The sequence below is a fragment of the Meleagris gallopavo genome, chromosome 2 (genome assembly GCF_000146605.3).
Source record: "Meleagris gallopavo isolate NT-WF06-2002-E0010 breed Aviagen turkey brand Nicholas breeding stock chromosome 2, Turkey_5.1, whole genome shotgun sequence".
Lineage (NCBI taxonomy): Eukaryota > Metazoa > Chordata > Aves > Galliformes > Phasianidae > Meleagris > Meleagris gallopavo.
The window spans coordinates 35,852,310-35,874,337 of NC_015012.2; the positions used below are offsets into that span (position 1 = coordinate 35,852,310).

Consider the following 22,028-nt stretch of genomic DNA (forward strand, 5'->3'; position numbering starts at 1 on the left):
AATGTTTATTCTAAACAAAAGACGTTCCGTAAAAGAATACATGAAAACATGAATAAAAGAGATAAATTTTATCAAAGTTTAAGTGTTATCAAAGCAATAATGTTAAAATATTTTAAATTCCTTTATCATATGTAGGCTGCTTTTAAAAATCCACAGATTTAGGAGGAATGGAGTGAAAAACTAACACTTCAGGATACAGTGGGAATGAAAATAAATTATCTGAATTCTAAGCATGGTTTACTATGCTAATAGAATACTTGCAGCCAAGGCAGCAAGAGCAAATGTGATGGTGCTGAGAGACTGAGAGAAATTTTTCTTGGATTAGTTTTCAGAGTTAGCTGTGGACCAACAATACTGAATGCCAGGCATAGTCTCACCAAGAGTCTTCCAGGAAAATAAATATTTCTGAAAGGAATTGTAATTTGTCGAAGTGGACCTTCTCAGTCACCTCCTCCTCATTAAGAATGTAATCTATTGGTTTAAAAATTAGCATGTAAAATATGAAAAAAAACAAAACAAAACACACACAAAAGGTTACAGAGGAAGTTTCAGAAATTTAACAATTCACAGTGCTTTGAATTTGTTCACCTCTTTTGTCTCGCCAAGTCAGAATATTGTGAGTAAATTCTGAGCAGCAAGGAAAGACTGTGCTTCATCTATCTGCGTAATACGTGTGCACCACTATTGCCATGATGGAACACTGAATTGATTCAAATTTATTAGTGACAGTTTAATTTTTATAGTCACAGTACAATTGCCACTAATCTTTTTGTTTTACAGATGAAAACTGAAGCATTTAATTCTTCTGGAATGTAGGGAAATCTTTTTGAATATAAAGTATAAAATAATTGGCCTACTTGAATACTAATTACAGGTAAGAGTCTTACTTCCCTAGATAGATAAATTCAGCTTCAAACATGAATTGGAAATAAACTTACTGCAATACGTCTGTGAGTACAAATACAGACATTAATGAGGAAACAAATGCCATTAAAAGTTGACAGTCTGTGGGAGGCCAGAGAATAAAACAGATTCAGATAAAAATCAGAATAGTTTAATGCTCTGAAGTGGGTAAAAATAGAGATACAATTGCTAATGTACTGGGATCCAAGTCTTCCGATATCTTCAAAGATCATAATTCATTGCAAAATTGTATAAATATAACAGCATGACAGATAGGCATCTTACTGTGTTTGTAGTTTAAAAGACAAATTTATTTCTTGTGTCTTTTCTCATCAAGATCATTTTGTTCCTTTTCTTATCTTGCTTATATTTAAGATGAAGAAGGAATTCAGTTTCTGCAGCAGTTAGGAAGCAGGATGTTTTCTTGTTGAGAAGGAATCCTAGGTTATGCCTCTTACGGCCTAAGTTGTCTGACATTTCTAATGTTCATCACAAGCAGTTATCACACCAGTCAGTCTCTCAGCAATCAGAGGACACTATCTGAATTGATGGAGGACTTGGAAACAAACACCTAAAACTGTTTTTGCCTGCGGCCCAAAGCTTAGAAGGAAAGTAAATCACTGCTGCAGGACAATGACAGTAAGTTCTGCAGCTAGTGACTGAATCTCCAATTTATTTTTTTCCAGATCGAATGGGATACATTTTCTGAACACTGCTGGCCAAGAGAGAACATATTCCAGTAAATATATCAAAAAATACTAAGAATTCAGAGACCTTAATTCTGACAAACAAGAAACATAGATGCCCTTAACAAAATAATATGACAAATGAAAATAAGCCTCTGAAATAAACAGTCTCTAACTACTCTGAATCTTACAAATGTAAGAGACGATGCCTAGAATTGATGGATTTTTTGATACATGATGAGTATTACTTAGTTATAAATGAATAATAAAGAACTCGTGCCAGAAGAGATTAAGCTGACTTGGAAAAGCAGAGGAGCCCAGAGAAAGCCAGGCAACCATTTGTGAAAATGTTTGCTTCTGTAAAGGCATCAGCAGAAGCAACATACCTTCACAGACACAATGAGCACTTCTTCTTGCTGCTGTTTCCTCATCAGATCATTAATAATTTTTGCAGTCACTGACAGCGTGATTTATCTGTAAATTAAGTGATCAGAATTGCTTGTTTATGAATTATATTCAAATTCACAGAAAATAAACATTAAAACAGTTATTCTGAAGAAAGTTTTATCTGTCAAACGTGATCAGGTTAAGATAATTTCTTTAGTTATGCTTTGGGAGGGTAGGAAAGACAAATATCAGAGGAACCTAAAACAGTTCTAATGGCAAATACTATCAGTTAATAAAAACACAGGAGAAGAGACTTTGGAATAGCCAGTTGTCTCAAATGAACAGAGGAGAGCCACAAGCTCGTATCCTGTCACAGGTACCATCTAGGCTGTCATCTTCTCTGGAGTAACCTCTGTTCAGCCTCCATTTTTTGGAGCAATTACCTTTTGTATTACTAGTTTAAATGTCTTTTGATGCAGGTACTTGAGATTAATTCTGCTAATTCTGTAAGCACACGGCATAATATTGAGTCTCTCTTCTTTTTCAATTGGTAGTGCATGTGTCATTATTAACCATTAAACAAAATGACTGCAGAAGAACATTCCATATTTTTTCATTACTTTTCATCTAGAACAAGTAATTTGTAGAATAGAAGGATTTCCTTCTCATGTATACATAGAATTTCAGAAATGGTACAAGAAAACTTCATACCTATAGCCAGAGAGAGTAGAAAGGATATTGTACTTTGACTGGGAGTTTATATAGATTTATATCTTTGCTGTAAAGTGCAGGAGTTGCTGATAAGGAGACAGGGAGTAAAAGAGAGTCCCTGTCACTGACAGGATAAAGCTCCTTGATCCCAAGAACTGCAGTCTCCCTCTGTATCTTGTTGGCTACAGTAGCTACAGGGTCAGGCAGCTTCTTTGCAGTAACTTATTATTCTTTGTCAAAAGGAACACCATATTCTGTATTTGTTTATTTTTAATATTTTCCCAGGCTCCCTCTACCAGCACATATTTTAGGCATCACCTGATCAATCAACTACATTAAATCAATACAAGGTTTTCTTATGGCTCTCAACAAACTAATCGCTAAATCCTATATTTTTCTGTGACAAAAGCCATAATTTCCATCACCACAGCCATTTTCCAGGGCCACTGCTGAGTAAAGGTACTGTGTGACAGCACCCTCCTGTGCCAGGCATCCCAGATGTAGAGACTGGTGATTTATTTCCTCTGCTATATGTATTACTGAGAACCCAAACATACCATACTGAGTACCAGGATGAACTTGCTATACTCCAGATAATAGTGGCAGACACAAATTGTAAGTTATTCAGTTGAAGTGTTTTGATTCTGTAAGAGAAAAAAACATCTGACCATTTTGCTTTCAACTACTGTGTCATTTAATTACCTGGAGGCAACTCATTTTCAGGCAGACAAACAAAACAAGATTAGTGCTTTAGCAGCAAAACAATACACTGTCTCATATGAAATGGAGGTATTTGTGCTCATGGCAGTTTTGTCTTATACTCTAAAAGTCAAAAGAACACCTAAATATAAATTACTTGGTACTTAAAATAAGTGTGACTCAAAATATTAATTACCTAATTGAAGAGCTGGATACAAAACTGAGGATTTTCTCCACTGAGGCTAATCATGTTTGAGTTAGATTCTGATTTAGTCATTTTGAAAAAATGGTTGTTTTTTTTTTTTTCCCATTTCATTGTTTGTTCTATTTCTCTTATTTTTTCCTGTCTTGCCCATTTTTTGTTCCTCACAGAAAAAGCAATAAGAGAGCAGTCTGTACATCCTACTCATCAGGAATGGTAAAAATCATATGGCTTTGTGAGATCTTGTTGTCAAAATAAAAGAGCCTGCTGCTTATATATCTATACCTGTATATCTTTTAAAAACGACATACTTTACAATATCATTTAATACTAGAGATCTTAACAGGGATTTACATTTGTAAATAATACTTTTTAAAAAGCATCTGTTATCTCAACAGATGGTAACGCTGAAGTACTAACAAATTACTTTAATGAATATAGTTCATTACCACCAACACTTCCTACGATAATGTGAGAAAATAATTAGTTTTCCTAATACAGAGTCACAATAATCATTTTAAAATGTTGGTAATAGTGGCTGCAATATCTAGAAAAATTATCATTTTGTTAGTAATTCTAAAACATTACACGCCTGTTCGAAGAGTACCAGTCTGAAACGATCCCTCTTTTTATGGATGGAGGTGCCAGTAGTAAGGCCCTAGCTTTCCTTAAAGGCAATGAAGGGGCCCCTGGGGCTGAGGCTGCAGTGGCTTGCTGCATGCTATGCTGCAGGAGGGCTCTGGATTCAGAAGGGTATCAGGAGGGTAGAGAAGGGCTGTAGTCCATTTTTTGTTCTGGGGAAAGCAGCTAGAACAATGACAGAAGATTGGGGCACAATGTTTCCTTCCATCTGCTGCTGATTAATGCAATTCAAGGTCATGAGAAATTTTAGTTAAGAATTTCTTGATTTTTTTTTTTAAACATCTGTACATCCGTGTCAATTGCAGTAATGTAACTCCAAAATTTAATTGGATTAATGTAACTATATAAATCATGAAGTACTCGCTTCGCAGAAGTTAACTGCAGTACATTGGTTGTCACAGATAAAATAGGTTTCACAAGTTCAGTTCTGATTTCATCTGTACTCTTTAAAATTATCTCCTGTACAAGTTACTATTATTCTCTTATGATGATCCCAATTACACATGTTGAAGAGGCAAGTGATGAAATGAGGCTATCAGCATCTTTCATATTAATTCCAGTACTACAATCCTGTGTGTTGGATTTTTACGTAGGTCACCCTGAACGTAATGCTTCCTTATTTCCAACAGGTACTACAAAAGCACAATAACACTAGAGGATAGAGCAAATTCTAAGAGAAAAACAGCTACAAAGCACTATTTTTCAACATAGTCACTACCATTAGTTGTGCATTTTCACCAGCAATGAATAAGAGCCTGCATGCTGCACTCAAAAATCTGCACCAGTGGAGGTGAGCCACTGCTACTGTTGCCGCTGCCGAAATGGGCCACTCACTGCCTCATTGTGCTCATATCCACTAGTCTCCAGAAACCTTCAGCAAGCATAAGTGAATGTCAGTGTTTTCCTTTCCCCACCCTTCCCCCCATCTGGCCATAGAGGAATTCCATTCCACAACTTTGCATCATGTGCACTTCCATGTCAGACACCTGCCTCTGATGTCACGGGCCAACATAATAAAATTGTGGACATTACTTTTGGTGTAGCAAAACATCTCTTAATTCAGAGAACAAGTTTTATGATGAATTTCTGATTGCTCTGTTTTTGGCCAGCCTTTAAAAGATCATAATATATTGTTCTTCCTTCATGACTACTAGGATTGTCTAATTAGTCTAATGGCTAAATAAAGAGTTTTCATTTCATTCTTGCAGTTTTTTCCAGAAATAAGCCACAGTTTTAATTTGAGAGACAGAGACAAGAAAGCAAGACAAAAAAAAAAACAACAAAAAAACAAAACAGAAGAAAGGGAAAGAGTAATAAAATTAGGGTTCCTGTGGGTGTAGGTTTATGCTAGAATATAAATATTTTTAAAAGCACAAAAAGAAGTTGTATAATGGAACAGATTATGCTTCAGTCTACATATATCATGTTATTGCGCAGAACAAAATGACACAAAATGAAATTGGCTCCAGAATTTGAAAAGTCAGCTAGGAGAAGTTCAGATTCTATGTTTATCTATAACCAATATTATATATCTAAAACTAAAATTGTTAAATCAGTGCAAAAGGATTTCACCTCCTTCAGCCACTACCTCCTTCTAGTAAACACAAGGTCTTGTGTGAGAGAAACAAAGAAGTAAAAAAAAAAAAAAAAAAAGGAAACCAAATAACTTAAAGGAAAAAACTACCATCATGTTTGATATAGAGAGTGATGTTTGACATATGACAAGAGTACGACACAGGTTTTTAAGTGCTGCATATTATATTCATTTTTTGAGTTGATTCTAAAGCAACCTGTGTTTCTAGGTAAGACTCACAGTGTACAAGGTCTGCTCCAGAACTAACCCCTCAGAATGCTAGGTAATAGTGGAATGTCTCATCTGGAGATCTTTAATGATTTTTTGAGCCCATCATCTTTTGAAGGTGGTGGTGTTTTCTCAAACAAGTAGAAAGCTGTGAAATGTTCAGCAGTTTGGGAGTTAGGTGAGAGTTCAAGAATTATCAGCAAGTAGTGGTGCTTATATGCCAAGTACATCTACGTCATCCAGATGTAACCTCATCCACTTCCTCATCAGCCATTTTACTAAAGTTGAACTCAAGTGTAAATGGAAAGGAAATTTCAGTTATCTTCTAGCAATTTTTTCAGTAGTATTCTCAATCGATTTAATAGATAATAGCAAAGAATACTCAATTTGGTCTTTGCAGTTTGGTTCCATAATTTATCCTTCAGGAATTAGAATCCCAATAAACTTAATTAGTTCATAGCAGATATAATAGGTCCCCAACATAGTAATTATTGGTAACCTGATAATTACTGAGATGTAATCATACCTAGTACATATGTAACTTAATAATGTTGTATTTGATGCATCTTAAGTTCTTTCATTCCAGGAATGTTATTTTTTTACATTATAAAAACAATACTATTCATTTTCAGATAGCATATTTTTTAAAAATTTCTAGAAGCTAAGATGTGAATGTAATTGTGGGTTCTTCACAGACTCAAAAACAAAAACAAAACAACCTAATTCTTTTTCCTGGGATGCCTTTTATATTTCTATGTTAAAACACTAATTTTGCTATTCGGTATATTTCCTTCATTCTAAGATTGGTTTCCCATATTTAGATAGAAAAAACTACAAGAACCATAGCTTAATTAAAATTATTCTGACCCCTCTACAAGAGATAAGCCAGTTTACATCACCTGATATAAGCTCATATTTACAATAAAATAGTAAGTACAAAAACTGTTAGCAAAATCCAAACGTGAAGGACAAGATCTTCATCTCCCTATCACTACAACATTCCCTTTTCCTATTAGCCAACTGGTGGCTTATACACAAGTTAAGTGTGTGCAGTAACGGTCTCACCTTTAAACATTTTCAATGAATGTGGCTCTACTGACACAAAGCACCATTCCCTAACATCAGAACAATGTCTCAGAATACATCATTTATAACTTGACCTACATTTATAAGAGGAATGCAGCCAGTAACAAGATATCAGGATAGAGCTGTAGTGACACCACAAGTTTCCCCTTCCATCACCCAAATAATCAGAAAAACAACATTATTTTTTGAGACATGCATGCGGCATATAGCTTTCAATATCTACTCAGTGTATTTGTTTTGCAGAAAGTAGGGAATAAACATGCTATGCTCTTATTTCTCTCTTCCTGTGTTTTCAGTTTCCCACCAGTGGGATCAAACTTCTGTTTCTCCTTGTCTGCATGCTGCAAGAGCATCGGGTTGGGCCACCACCTACACTTCCCTTGGTGCTTGCTTCCCACGGGTGGGTGCAAGTGGCTGCCTAGGGCGAGAGAGGACCATGTGTCTGTGGCATCGTTGCAGGTTTCGAAGGAATAAAACATGTGGCACATTAGTAGAATTTCTCACACCAAAATATAGTAGAAAGTCTGTGAGTGCAGGTGTGAATGGATCAGGTGCATTCTGCTCAAAATCTCATGCAAGTAGTGTGGCAAGATGCCTAAATTGGGCAGTAATTTAAAATCTTAGAGGGACCGATTAGTTTGCTCTAAGCCAAGTTTTGTTTGTTGCTTTTCTCCGTGTAATCGCTTCTTGTGCATGACAATTCCTATCAGCCTGGCTGCTCTGTCAGTGAAATGACAGCCCAGCAGCCAGGCAGCTGCCAGCAGTTGGCTGCCCTGCTGTCACTCCTAGCTTCTGACTCAGAGCCTCTCAGGCACTGGGTCCTGATGAGCTTTCAGAAAGGCAAGAGTCTGAGCCTGACACATTCGATATGCTATCTCTCATCCAAAATAAAGGGAACATGAGCTCTTTACTAAAACACTGTTGCAAGAGAGCGATTTATTTATTTATTTTTGCCAGCTGTGAAACTGCATTTTGATAAAAGGGGAAGCAGGTACCAATTTATTACTTATCACAGCTGTATGCTCTTCTGCTCAAAAGTTAGAACTCAGGCTATTGATTCTTCCAACCACTGCTTTTGTTTTGGTTTATATGATTGTCTGATGACCAAAACAGCAAGATTTGGCTTCTCACTTCAAATTTTTTTTAAATGGAAACAAAGCAATCAGTGTACATACGTTCAGCATTTGATAAAAGACATAGAATTATCTATGCAGTCTGGATGCATGTACTCTGAGTATGCAGCTGACCATTTCACTCCTTCCTAAGTACTTTCTCACTGGATTGACAGCTCCATAGACTCAGTTAATGACGGAGGCAAAAATACCAGTGGTCAAGATTTTAGACTCTATTTCTGCTATTTTCCTGACAGACGACATTCTCATTTCTGAAAAACATCATGAATCTAATTTATTATTTTGAATTAGTTCTTGTTAAGGCCACCTCTGAAATCTTCCTTAGTATGCCTGTTAAGCAGAAGCTGAAGGGAATTACTCTGCATGCCCTCAACTCATAATTTGTCTTTCCTTATCAGCTACCTGTATTGCTCCTTGCTCCAGATTTTCTGTTCTTAAGTTGGCTCCTGGCTTTCCAGAATTTCAACCCAACAAATGCATTCAATGAACTGCATCTGGACTGATGCCACAGGTAAAATTAATTTAAGTGAAATGAAAGTTGCATTCCCTGAGTTTGATACAGATTTTTTTGGTCAGGCAGCTAGCAACTCGTAAGTGTTAAATAACAAAACACCACTATTGACTTCTAAGTCCTAATGGATTGACTGGATCAATATATTCAGTATATGAATGATATAGGAGTAATCTATCTCACAGGCCAAACACTTTTTGAAATGCTTAAAGTCTCTCTCACGGGTAGATGCTTAGCATATGTGTATTCTAAATTCTGTTACATTTGTTCCTTTTGTCAGCCTTATCAGCTTGTTAGCCAGTTTGCTTGCTCCAAATGCTGGCATGTAGTACCATAATCCCACTTCACAGAACTGAATGGCTGGGAAGCATGCTTAGATACTCCAAATTTCATACAACCCTTACTTCAATACAACACTAGAAATGGGATTTAATTAAGCATGAATTTTAGCTGTAAAACTTAAGAGTTGATTTCAATACTAACAGGAGGTAAGAGTACAGAAGAATAAGAATACAAGATGGAATGTCTTAGATGGTTTTATTTCTTTAGTAAAACATATATAGAAATTATAATGGAGAAGTAAAAAGCAAACCAAATTCTTTCCACCTTGTTTGGTTTTATTAGTCTATTTCTACTTGGCAAAAGATAAGCTTAGGCCATTTCAATAGTTTTGTATAGTGCAGTTCCAAAAATACTCAAAGGACTGGTTACAATGATCATGGAGGGAAAAAAAACACAGCCCTTGAATTTGTTATAAGCACCGTGGTCCTGTCCTGTAAGTCTGACTCCCAAGGGAAATATCAGGCTTGAGAATTTACCCATTTCTGGCATTAATGATCATCATATGGTATGTATGGAATACATTAGAATTAGAATTAGGGATCAAATTATACAGGAACTTTTGTTCCTATTTCTGGTACTTTGACATTGTCAAGTACATTGACAATTACCTGATAATGTGTCTTGAAATTATTGGTTGGGTCTACCTAATTCATTAATGCTTCTAATAATTTAGTAACACATTTTTAGGTATTTCACGGGTATTAATGCATGAAAAGACTTGACTACAACTTTGAATTCACATTGCAATCAATAATTACTATATGTTTTATATAGAAGAGCACTTCTTTTAACGCACAGCAATATTCTCAGTACTAGTTAGATCCCCTTGGACTTTGTGAGCACACTGAGCCAAATATCTTACTAAAAAGGCACTTCTTATGTATAACATCCCCCACATTTCAGCAGTGCACCTGGATTTTACAAAGAGTTGGGAAAAAAAAACATTTACTGATTTTGCTTTCCCTGTCTTACTACTTGACATAACAACCCCCTGAACAACTTGAGAAACGTGAATCTGAATTCTTGAGTTTAGGTCTCTCGTTTTGAGCGCGTTCATGTAACAGCTTCCAGACAGCTTACAGTAAAGGAATGGTGACCTGGGAATCAGTCCCACAGGATTTTCTGCTACTTAATTTTGCTTAAGATTATGCTAGACAATTGTGAAACTCAAACTTAGATTCGCACTACCTATTAAGTGCTTTTGAGCTATACATCTGTCATTCACTTACTAGATGTATGAAAAGTACCTCTGACTTACTTTTTGGATAACATACATTTTGTTTAGTCTTTGAGAACATAAGAAATATATTCATCATCATGTTTTCACATACTGATCTTGTGTAGCGTGTATAAGTGCAGGGTAGTTCACACAAGCATATAATAGGTTACCATTGTTCAAGTCAAGCTTCAATGAAGTTTTCAGGGCTTACATTTTCTTGAAAAATGTGTCTAAATATTGCTGAGAAAAGAATATGTCATCTTAAGTGGAAGCCTTAATGCAATTACTTCCTTTTCTCCAAAAAAACAAAACAAAACAAAAAAAACTTATAATACTTTTCCTGCCATAAACCAGCAGTTGCCCCAGTAATATCCCCTAATATGAGAAAGTGATGAAAATTATGCACCAGCACTCAAAACTTTTCTGTGATTTCCTATTCAAAAAAAATGTAGTCACCACAATTCTAGCATCAGGAGGAATGCAGCAAACAAAAGCCATAAAATTGTTGACAGAGCTGAAATTATTTATTACATACTATCGTTCAGTGTAGTGAAGTTTGAGGAAGCTGAAAAATAGCACAGAGACTGCTTGAGCTGAGCTGTGAGAACAAAGCTTGAAGGAAATGAAGAAAAACTATTATTCTGATGAGACTTAAAAAATAATTTACGCTCTATTAACATATTAGTAATACAGTAACTTGTAAGGATGGAATTCCAAATCTTGAAGTACTTCACTGCTTTGTCAGCAGTGGATTTTTCTTCAAGAACTAGCAAGGTGAAAAATACATTAATCAAATATTTTGTTATCAAAGAAGGAGAAAAGGGTTATTCAAAATGACCTGATTTTTGGAGTTGACACCTCCCCTTTAAACTTCTCACAAAGGCTGAAATGATAGCCTTGAAACTGATATAAATAGTTATTCTAGAACACACACCATATATACCATGCAGTTGGACTTTCTGGAGGAAACAGACTCCTTGTACTTTCTTGAGGAAGCAAGAAACACAGAATGAGATGCATATCATTAACAGCAAGTCAACAGCAGGGATTTAAGAACTATGACTGGTTCTTTAGAAGCTCTTAATAAGAAACTTTTCTGGAATAAGTAAGTCACAGAAATTTAGGCTTTACTACAGAATTTACAGATTAATTTCTGGAAAATGAATTGTATAGAAGCTAAGATAACCAAATGGCATTTAAAAGACACTGATCTCAATAACAACAAAGATTTAAATACAGTAGGATTAAAATACATTCAACTTGCTACATAATTGTACCACTGAAATATGACACTAAGTACAAAATAGGAAACATGGATGTAGAAAAAGCTTCCCAGAGCCTCAATCAGGAAGCAGAATCTTTTGTTTCAAAAGCTGGATTATACCCTGAGAAAGTCAACAATTTGCCAAGCCCAGTAACCCAACCTTGAACCTGAATTCTGCTAAGCTCAATAAACAACTACTCTCCTTCTCCTTGCTAACATTATATATTCATAGCAAGATTCAGTTGTGTGTGACTAAACCTCATATAATTTCAGTACATAGCTAGTATTCTTTTATAGCACATCCAGAAAATCACTAACAGTAGAGCTGCAAGAAAAAGAGCAAGCCATCCTTTTGCATCCTTTTTCTCCAAAGCAAGATCAACTTTAAGCGACCTTTACTGGTGCTTGTTTAACCTTACAGAGAAAACAAATAGCAGATATAGCTGCTTCAAACCAGTTTAGGATCACCCATGGAAAAAACAGAGGTTGCAATCTGATAACAAAGAAGAAATTGCTTACCCCTTTCTCCAAGGATCAGGGTTTGCCAAATAATTCAAAGGATACAAGCTCCCTCATGGCATGCAGCCCCTCAATGAGACTAGAGAGGGGTTCGGCCTGACTCCACCCCTTCTGATCGCACAGGAGAATTGCTTCCATCTGTGCACTCAGGGGTAGCTATGCCCCTTCACCAGCTGCTCCATTACTGGTTCAGGCAGTGACTTAAAGTTCCCCTACAAACCTATTCCCAAAAACTTTGAATTAGTTCTGTAGCCTCTGGGGCAATTTATTCTAGTGCATTACTATTTTTATTGTAAAAGAAGGTTTTTCTGTTATCTAAACTATATCTTTCTTACTGCCATTTAAGCACGTTTCTTTTCTGTACATGTTAAAGGGCAAATTGTTACTTTCCTCTTATCAGAAGTTCTTTAAGCTTTGGAAAGCTATTGTTACACTCCTCTGTAGCCTTATCTCTCTTAGATTTTAAATAAACGCCAATTCAATTTTTTATTCTTATTTTTTTCTGATGTTTTTGAAACCTCTGGTTATTCTTCTCTAGACTACATCCAGCTGATCAATGTTTTTCTGGAAGTATGGCACTTAAAATTGGACAATAAACTTTAGATAAAGCTATATTTTATATATAAATATATAATGCTATTTATAGATAAAATTTATTCATTTTTATCACACTTGATTCATATTGATGGTCTGTATCAATCAGGATTCTTCAAATAAATGATACAATTTTAATAGTATAATCAAATCACTGCTATTAGCAGTGTGTATAAAAGCACATATACTATAAAAATATATAAGCTCCATAAACAAAATCTTACTATAATTATCAGAAGTACTGTTTTCCTGAAAAAAAAAATTCATGGCATCTTCTTGAAATGAAGTATGTATTGCTACTCTCCAGTAAATATTAAATACAATCTCAGTTCAGAGGGATGTGTTCCACAACTATGACTATTATTACAGTATTTCCCCTGGTATAAACCAGCTGACATTTAGGAAGGTGCTCGGAATCAGTTAGAAGCATTGTAGCACACTCAGCATATCATATATTTTAATGAGTCCAAATCCTTGAATAGATTCAGGTACCTCAGTGGCAAAGCACTGCATGTAGGATTCTGAAGATATATTGATTACATTTTAAATAATTAATGTGTATTATAAGTGACAAGAATTAAGATTTGGTTACCCATTTGCAGAAAATGCTTTGGATATTTTCACAGCTAATGAAACATACATTTTTTCGTTTGGAAGTTATGACTCTAAGACCTCTCTGTGGAACTTTTTATTTAGATGCTACATGCATTACCAGAAATAATATATAAATACTGTAAGCTCTTCAGATAAATATTGCTGCTTAGCATATTGCATTATTAGTACTTAAAGGCTACATGATCAGAATTTAAATAACTTCCATTAAAATAAAGCCTCTGTTTAAGAACAGTTTTAGAAAGATCTCAAAAATTATATTCTTGAAGTATTCTTGAAATGATGTAATATTTTTCACCAGTTGTGATTTCAAGTAGCTATCTATATCCTTTCCCAAACATGGTTTTGTTTTGTTTTGTTTATTTTTGCCTGTCTTTAAACTTTTAACGAAACTTGCAAAGGGCTAGGGCAGCTTTGAGGCATGTTTGAGGAGCCTTGCTTCAAGAGGACAGAAGCAGCTAGCTCCAGTTCTCCAAGGATGGCACATACAGAGCCAGAACAAAGTTAGTGAGACTGAGAGTTTGTCCCTACTTAGACCAAAGAAACCTAAACCACTCAGGCTTAATATACATCATAAAAACAAAGATAAACTACTGGAGGATCAGAACTATTTGTAACATTCCTGTAAACAAACTGATGCCTGTCTGGGCGGGGAACTGGAAACACCCCAGGGAATGAATGAATGTAGGTGTTAGAGAAAGTTCAGTTACATCAAGATCAAATCCAGCCCTCCAAAAATAGTATCCTGATAGAAATATCAGTCAAAATATTTTTGGATAAAGGCAAAGTTTAGAAATACCCAGGCACAAACCTCTCCCACTACATTCAGTCTACATCAGTAATTGCAGAATTGCAGCACCAGCAGTTTATAGCACAGGAAAAAACATATGGAAAAGGAATTTTTTTTTTGCGTCCTTGTTTCAGAGAATGGATACAAATAGGAAAAATTCCTTCAAAGACACCCAAATGCTGCACTTAGCTGAAGGTGAGTATAGTCCAGTAACCTTCAAAACATGAGAAAGCATTTGGTATTCAAGAAGATACCCATTTGTAAAGGAATACGTACTGAACTGCATTTCAATATACTAAAAAGAAAGGGCAGATTTTTAGGTAAGATGTCAGAGGATGTTAATTAAGCCAGTTACTATTAAACAGGAAAAGGTCAAGGTAGATCTTCAATTTCATTTAGCTGTAATTTTCAGCACCTAAATTTCACATAAAATAGATCAACTCTCCTTGTTACATATGGTTACTTGGCACTTGCAATCTAGGACCCTCCAAATCACTCCATCAGTATGAGTTCTGATTTGCTGCATTATTGCTCACACAGCAGCGTGTAGTCACAGCCACTGGCTGAGAACACAGTATAGGTGAAGAATACATTGCCCATGTCCCATGGAAAACAAAGTTCCTGTGCCATGAACAGCATCCTCCCCTATTATCTGGCTGTATTTTCATTTGCCACTTTAATGTTTATCTTTTAAATCATTCTTTATCTTCCAGCAAATCTTTGAGACAGACCAAGGTATTGGGTGTATATGCTTTTTGTTGCAAATCTTGTTTTACTAGTGATAACTACTCTTAGTGAGAGAGTTATATATTGCTTTTCTTGAAAAATTTCTCATAAAACATGTGAACATCCAGCTAGGTTAGAACAGACATAAATTTTATTTCTCTTGCAAGGAAAGTATGCAAAAAGACACTATTTACATTGCAGGAAAAAAAATGAATTTCAATATTTGGAAAACAAATGCATCTACTCCATGATCATCTCTATCTTGTTATTAAAAACAAACAAACAAACAAAACCTCTTGCAGCTTGATAGGACTGAGATACAAGTAAGAGGAAATATGTTAGCATACTTTAGAAGTAAATGAAGGGAAGAGTTTAGCCTGTGAGAATCTGTCACTGAGATCTCTAACAGAGGAAGGAAACAAGCTATCAAGATTAGCATCTGGCAAGAAACTTATATAGAATGTATGTTTGGTTTGTGTTGGTACTTCTTCAGCCTAGCTGACAACAGCATCTTTACTGAACAAGATATGCTGGCTTTAAGGAAATTAGTCTTTAGCAGGCACAGACAATCTGTGCAGATCAATTAATTGAAATGCCATTGAAGGTCTTTGACAGAAAAAGATGTATGATTCAATCAATTAATACTCTTCATTTATTTGCTTGCTGCAGGCATGGATTAAAATTGAGGTATGAGTATGCTACTGTAGGTAGGCATTTAGGCAAAAATTTCCTGAACAATATTTTCTCCTTTGTGACTGTCTGAACACTATTTCTTTATAGGGAGTAGTGAAAGAGGAAGAGCAGCTGATAGTAATTGCATTTTGAATGCTACAATTTATATACAATTTATTGAATGCTACATATTCTATAGAGCACATTATATTTTTTAATCATTTATTTGGTATTTTGAATATGATGAAAGAAATTCAGCCACTAGATTGCAAACAGCATGCAGTATCAAACTGACATTGAAAGAAATAAAGCAGCTCTGGACATTCACAAAGGACATTCACGTATGCTAAAAAAAAGGAGGTACTGATAAGGAAAGGAAGAATTTTTCATAAAGAACTTCAGAATTCTTGATAGAAAAGGCAATCTCTGGGATTCTGTAATCTCTTGTTCACTACACATTTTGAAATAGTTTAGTCTGCATTTAACTGAGAAATCTTGTATTTATAATAGATGACTTCACAGGTGTTGTCCCTGAGCATCAAGCACATCAAGCAAAGGGCAATGGGACCAGAAGGAACTTCTGTTTCATCAGTCTTTTTCATAATTGCTCTGACCTGGTTGAGGCCCAAGTCTTCTCCACAGTGTTACAGAAATTACGTGAACTCCCATCCTGCATGGATCAGTTATTTAGAGCAGTGTCTCCATAGGAAAGACAGTGTAGGACTGACTTTCAAAGGCAGTATGTTTAGACCCAATGCTTTCTTTCATGGTTCTAGGCTTCAGCTCAAGACCTTGAAATGGACAGCTGATCTTCTGATCCTTCTCATGTATGACAGTAACACTGACATAAGCTTATAAAAAAATTATATAAAAAGAACTACTCTTTTCCACCATGAGCCTCTCTTCTTTGATCATTAAAAATCCTATATTTGTTATCTTAGATTTATTCATGGTCAATCTATACTGGTTAGATTTGTGGCATTCTAGCTCTAGTAACTTAAAAATGAAAGTATTTTAAAGATAGCCAAGCTTGGGATATCCAGGCTTGGATGAATAAGGACAATGAGCCTATCTAAAGGCTGAATTATTTGTATATGAATTATATTCCATCTCTTCTCATCTTTATGCTCACACGTGAGCAAATCACTTTTTCCCAAATATCTCATTTCTGAAGATGAAGGATGAAGAACAAAGTGAAGTTTTGCCATTGCCTATAATAATGGTTATCACAAATGCAGTTCAAGAATTAAGTATCACCAAGGCAAATCACTGGGAGAAGCTGAGATAAATCATTGGGAAAAGCTAAGGCAAATCATTGAGAGAAAGAAATGATCAAATAATTGTTTTAATAATGGGGCCGGAAATATTTTCTTAAGGAAAAACAGCAACAAACAAACAAGAAAACTTAAACTGCTTACTTAAATGGATAGAAATAATGTCTATTTTCCATTTGTTCTAATGCATAGTGAGTAATGTGTCATTTTGGTTCAGTTAGTGAACAAGAAATATTGAAACCAATGGAAAATACAAGAGCTAAAGCTACAGAAATCAGTTTTAGAAGAAAAACTTTTAGATCTTGCTATTAATTAATAGCACAGAAAACTTGAATCTGAAACATGCTGTAGGGTTTGTTATTGAAATCTCAATATTATCATTTGTTGGTGTTCCATTAGTACATAATAAGAACCATGACAACATTGTATTACTTTTATTCAAACCTCAGTTATGAGTGTTCCAAACTAAGCAATAAATAGAGTTTATGTGTGTATTGCCCTCTCCTAATTTGTATTTCCATTGAAAGAGTGACATGAAAGCTTGCACCACTGTAGGATTTCCAACACAAGGTAAAATATTCTATTTTCAGGCTAAGGAGAAGCTTACTAACTGTTGCATCTTTGTTCTGATAAAAATGTCTAATAATCTGGTGACTGATGTTTGACATTTCCTGCTAATACAACTCCTTTAAGGTCACCAAAATCATGTCAAGTCTTCAGAAATAAAGAAATAGTCCATTACTGAGAAATAGTTGTAAAGCCTGTCTGTAGACAAAAGTCATTATTGAGAGATTTTTGTGAAAGTGTCAAAAATTGTGTTCTTAGTTTATAGAATGAAGATGTATCACCCTTTTCTTTTCAGTACATGTCTGTGCAGTAAGTGGGAAATCATCAGTAATTTTAATAGCCAGTAAGAGACAGGGTAAGACTGGACAAAATTTATGCTGATGGATCTTTTCTGGGAGTCATACAAGGCAAAGATATTTCCATTGTTCTTCTGTACTTTAGTGTCTGAAAAATGGAAGAGATCAGGGTAAGGCTACATTTAACACAGCAAACATGATGTGGTGTTGGAATACAAGAGCAGGAGCAAGTTGGCAGAAGCAGCAGAGACTTTAAAGACCCTTCTTCAGTTTGACACTAAGGCTGGATTACAAGATCTTGGTTTTAACAGATAGAAAGCAGCACAGTCCAAAACATGTATATATTCTATTCTGCTTGATCTTGAAATTGTTGTGATAAAAGAGTCACTGTACTTTTATCCCTTCAGGATTACCTTGTTGAAATGAAGCGTACATGAAGCTTCATTTGAAATCCAGGCAGAACCGAACATTGATTTTCTTGCTGAGTTTTCACATTTTTAAAGATTTTGAAAAGATTTTAAAAAAATCTTTAAATAGGCCTGAGCTTTGTTGTGAACAGATATGTCTGCTCATAGTACAGCTAAGGCCTGAAATGTATGATATATCATGCCAGGATAAAATTCTTCAAAATCTGCAAGGACTGATTACTAATTCTGACCTTTAAATAAAGCATACATCTGCAGTGGGTTGTCTTGCATGACTTGCTGCACACATTCCTAGGCTTAATTTTAAGAATACTGGAACACAGAGTGTGAGGTGATCAATAGAGATGGACATGAGGCAGAAAAGGAAACACAAAAGCTGGTACACACCTAGAAGGGGTTCTCATTTCATACACACCTTGGACATAACCAGGACACACAGCCTAGGAGCTAGGACGTTCCTAGTTGAATTTCCTCCTGCTCATTTGTCGTATTTGAAAACGTGCTGCACAAATACTGTAAAGAGAAACTTTCCATTCATTAGTTGTTAGGGACTGTTGTTATGAAAGCAGCTAACACATGAGCCAGTTGGTGTTACTGACCAAAATATAGGAAATTATACAACCAGTTGTTTTTAACACTTCTGCTTTCAAGCATGGAATGAGACTTGATATCTAATAAAACTGGCTTTTCCTAGGGGCAAACCAAATAAGTAGATGAAAGCAGAAAGGTGTTTGAATTGGGAATTATTTGCCTTCTAGCCTTCAAGGAGTTGTTTTTGTTAAAATCACTCATAAAATCAGAATCTGCCTTAGTGTCTTATTTTAGCTTTTAACAATGGTGAAATAAGACATATTATTTCATTGAATATAAGACATGTTATTTCATTGGACATTTATTTTGTCAGCCTCAATACTGTCCTGTTCAGATGAATAAAAGAGATATTTTATTACATTATATGAGGAAGCAGCTAATAATTTGTTTTACTCTCATACTCAGGCGCACACCAAAGGTCTCTAGTGAAAAGATTGCTTGCTTGTGGTTATTTTATCTTTTGGATCTCTCTTACAAAGACCTTGAAATTTCTAGGCGTCATAACCTTATCATCACATTCACCTTTAATAGTCACACCAGCAACATATTCCTTCACAGGCCTGACATACCACTTGCTGTAAGGCCCAAAAATCATACTGTGGCTAGAAAGATTTTGTCACAGAAGGATCATATGGCTTTTGAAGGAACTCATGGCATGTCTCCAGTGGAGGTAGACACAGAAACAGAGCTTTTTGGACTGCCAGTCATATGCACCTAAGCACTCAAACTCTCTCATACTTTAGTACAGAAATAGCATGAAAAACATATCAGTTCCTCCTACAAAGTGACAAAGATCCTTGTGACATATTCACATTCAGTAATATATTTTTAAATATATATATATATTTCTTTTCTATTAGAAAAATTGAAATCTATTAATGAACATTCACTTATATTGTTAGCATCTCTAATGAAATATTAACTGTATTAGTAGATTTTCTCAAATTGGAAATTGAGAAAGAGGATGCTTAACTAGTCTAATTGATTATCACAACAGCATAAAATATTCACATATGTCAGTAAATAAGCTGTAGATGTTTATGTTTTCAGTCATGCTTATCCATTAAGCAGATACTTATTGCAACTCACTCTTTAAGTAGTGTCATTTGTCCCATAGCAAAGTTATGGTAATAACAACTGACTGTAAGTGCATGTATGATCCTGCAAATAGATGACATGTAATCAATTAATATTTAAAAAAAATACTAATTTCCTTATTTGTGGCATGCCGTGAGGCATCAGAAGAAATTAATTAGTGTTCATTACTTGGAAACATTAACAGCAAAGCTACCTTAAAACCACCTGTAAAGAACATAGCTCACATTTGGCCTAATTGTTTCAGCAAGTGGCTGAAGAAATACTTAGGCCTTTGTTCCTGATTGCTTTGCAAGAAATGATTTTTTGTGTACACTTTTCTAAGGTCAGAGAAGTTGGGCCAACAATGAAGCAAAACCAGTTAGGGAATATTCTGAGAAGTAATCAGAAAAAAATAAGCATTGAATATGCACAAAATTTCTGAACAAGATAATTGTCTTTACTGGCTAATTTAATAGGTACTCACCTTTTCTTTCTGCCATGTAACTATAATTTTTTTCCTCTATTTAATGCACAATTTTCTCTTTTACATAACATTTCATTAGAAATGCTCAGCAGCTTTAATATAAAGCACCTTTTCCTGTTGCTTTTATCTCATCCTCAGGAACAATCTACAAGGAGCTTATCTGACTTTTCAGGAGATGAAGAAGGAATTTGCCAATAAAAACTTGTGTCTTAAAAACTTGATAAGACAAAGGTGGCTATACTATTGCTATTCTTAAGGACTTTTGCAATCTTTAAAAACAGGTAAGTACTGCCAGGTGATGGTTAAATTTCTGAATTTCCCTTTCATTTATAAGAAGTTCTAAATGAGATGTGCTTTTTGAGTCCTTATATACTGACTAAGGAAGCACAAAGGAATTAAGAAGCCAACAGATTTGTGAAGAGTTATAAACATTGCAGAGATAAAAAGAAAAAATTTGCCTTGATCATTTTTCCTTTCCTAGTCAGAAAAAAAAAAAAGTATATTAGAACTTACCTTATGGAAGATTTTGATTTAGAGCATGTTTTGATTAGGAATGATACATTTGCATGTTACACTGAGATAATAAACACCCGCTTTAAGTATAAAGCTTACTTATTTTTCAAGCAGATGTTTTGTTTATTCCTCATTTAAAAAAACACACACAAATTGTTCATTCCCCTTGAAGATACAGATTAGGTATAAGAATTAACACAACCAGCAGCATATTCATAATGCATTGCTAAAATCCTGAAGTTATTTTTGCACCACAGAAAGGTCTTCTGTCTGAAGAAAGCCACTGCAAGCAAATAAGGCCTCTGCTGAATGGTATGAAGTCCATACCAGACAGATACAGATCTGTAGGGCAAAAGTAGAGTTTTGATGTAGTTTTGGAATCTCATCTGCCATGGGTTAAAACTCTATTAGAAATGGAGGGAATAGTCTTCAACAGTAGTTCTCAAGCTGAGTCATACATAGATTTGGAGAAAAGTTGAGTACTACAGGAGTTGTCTTGTAATACAAGAGAAACCTTATTAACCTTCATCTGAAAAGGTACACTTGCATTACTGCAGCCATTCAGAGTAAGTTTAGATGTAAGGCAGCTATGAAACAGTGGTTAAATATCAGCTGGTATCTAACAGGGACAGATTTGTATCACATAGCTGCTTATGGTGTTATAGTCCAATCAGTCTGGGACTGCCTGTGATGTAGTGCAAATTTCAAAGTATGAAAGCTCATTTCCTCATTATTCTGCAAGTTCTTCATACTGGACCCAGTGGTATAAAGCAATAGTCCAGACTTCTTCCATCTTGAGATGTAACTCGGATGGCAAGGATGTTCTACTCCAGGATGTCCATAACTCCCAAGTTAATTAGTTGCAATTATTTGTTCACTGTAAGTAAGATCAGTATGTAATTTCAATTGTGCCATTCACTATATTTTACTTCCCCATGCTATTAACAGAAACTCCAAAACACTTTATAAGTAAGTTACAATTAATTGGCTCTGCCTCCACAAGGGTAGTTCAAGGAAATAAATACTCGATTTATAATATTATATATTTATATATATTATATAGTTATATACATCATATATGCATACATATGTATACATGTATGTGTATATATAATGTATCCATACATATATAATGCATATATAGGTACATTTATATAAAAATAAATATATTCTATATTTACATACTCTATAAAGTATGTATAGAGATATATACATTATATTCTATCTTGCTTTTCTGATTGCAGTATGCAGTATCTATGTGTAGAGATAAATATTCTATTTGTAGAATATATATATACAACA

The 22,028-nt window shown here is 35.0% G+C and overlaps 1 long non-coding RNA gene across 1 annotated transcript; it reads right to left on the reverse strand.

Annotated features, from left to right (window-relative positions):
• Positions 1-666: 666 nt before the first annotated feature.
• On the reverse strand, positions 667-12,206 carry LOC109366002. Its single transcript, XR_002111960.1, has 3 exons — positions 12,106-12,206; positions 3,245-3,331; positions 667-2,063 (listed from the first exon to the last, which is right to left on the reverse strand). It is a non-coding gene; the product is annotated as an uncharacterized LOC109366002 (long non-coding RNA).
• Positions 12,207-22,028: the final 9,822 nt, after the last annotated feature.